The sequence below is a fragment of the Callospermophilus lateralis genome, unplaced genomic scaffold, assembly GCF_048772815.1.
Source record: "Callospermophilus lateralis isolate mCalLat2 unplaced genomic scaffold, mCalLat2.hap1 Scaffold_862, whole genome shotgun sequence".
NCBI lineage: Eukaryota > Metazoa > Chordata > Mammalia > Rodentia > Sciuridae > Callospermophilus > Callospermophilus lateralis.
Genome location: NW_027516716.1, coordinates 71,820 through 73,721, shown reverse-complemented (window position 1 = coordinate 73,721; position 1,902 = coordinate 71,820).

Here is a 1,902-nt window from a genome sequence, read left to right as displayed (position 1 = left end):
ATTGATTATGCTTTTGTAACTTAAGTAGGGTTTTTGAACTACTATATGACTTACATATCTCTCTGCCGTCCATTTAAAGTGAAAATATAAAATTCATCTTTATTTTTTATGTATCATCAATAAATTGTTAAAAATAAAATTTACACCTATTTTTTTTTCTAATCCTGTTTATGATTTCTCTATTTTCTTGATTATATGAATTTTTTTTATAACTGATACTAACTTGATAATCTGTATCAATTCCTGGTTTACACACACTTATTGATATTTGTCTCTTTTTGGTTATAGTTGGCCTCCAGTAACAAAGGGAAAGATCCCTTTCTGTCTGCTCCTCCCAGCCCTGATCCAGCCTGTCAGCTTCCCAGACCCTTATGCAGTTGGTTGTAAATTCTGCCAGAATTTTTCACTATTTTTCAAGATTAAAAAAAAAAATCAAAAACTTTAAAAAATACTTTAAAAAGAAAAATATGCAGGGAGAAAGCAGCAATACATTTTTTCATAGTTAGGCGTTTTAAATTTTTTTAATATTTTTCTGTATTTCATGTAGGTCAGCCACTGATACTTCATCAAAAAAACAGTGTCTTTGCTGTGTTCAGGTGACCAAGGAATAGCCACACCCTTAGAACAAAACAGAGCACACACACACACAAAAAAAAAAAACAAAAACACAGAATCATCTTTAACCTAACATTTTATATAATGTTTCAGATCCCCGTAACTTTGCACACAAGATTCTGTGTTCAGTTGAATTTTGAGTTATTTTTGTATTCGTATAGAGTGTGACTATTGAATTGAAACATTTTATTCTAAGCATCTTTGTGGTTTCTGGTGAGGTTAAGTGGGTGAGAGGGAGAAGGAAAAGTGGGGGATTCTTTTGTGTCATAACATGAAGATTCCCACACAGTCTGCTCCCAGGTGCCAGACTTCAAGTTTTTCTTACACTGGTATACTTTGATTATTCTTACTTCCCCTTTACCCATAAGTTAAAACTTATGGAAACAGCACTTTATCAAACTGCACTTATTAAGAACAATTTTAAAAATATAGTTATAGGTCACTTCACCAGTCTGCACTTATTGCTTATGGTTTCACTCATCTGCTATGCCTGTTTTTGGTGTCTAAAAAACAGACATTGTATTTTCAATATTTTACCCAGTTTCCTACATGTATATACTGGAAAGAAAATCTGGTCTGGAAATATTCCATTTTGATTGAATGCTATAATCAAGAAAATAAAATTTAAATATGCTAAATATATCCCTAGAATTTTTCAAGTAACTATGCTTAAAACAAAGAAAATATCCTGAAAAGAAAAACCATGGTCAGCTTCAAGAAAGCATGAATAGACCCCAAGTACTTATCACTAATGATGGATTATAGATGATAAATACAGAATAACCTCAGGATTTAAAGAAAAACTAGTATTCAACCTGGTATTCATAACTGAAGCAGACTGTCCATTAATGATAAATAATAATAGATTTTCATTAATGATTAAATTCTAAAAAGCTGTATTCTGTGCCTCATTTCAAAGAGAGTTACTCAATATAGAAGAAAAATCAAACAAAGGAAGCAGAGTTTGTGGATGAAACAGTGGCTCTAACTACAGAGCTGAAGAAAATTATGCTGATTCTGCAGTAGACCTTGAAAATAGTTTTGTTAGCATACCTCAGTCTTACCTTTAAAATGATGCTTTAATAGAAATATTAGCTAGTGAGTAGTCAAGTGATCGAATGTAGCAAAAGTTAGAAGATTCTAGTGGTCTATTTTCCTCACCACACACACACACAAAAATTGAATATTACAAAATATAGAAAAAAACAAAGTGATGAAAAAGAAAGTTAAAACCCACTAAACACAAATAATGGAAAGTCAAGTTTTTCATATAAAACACAGTAAAAT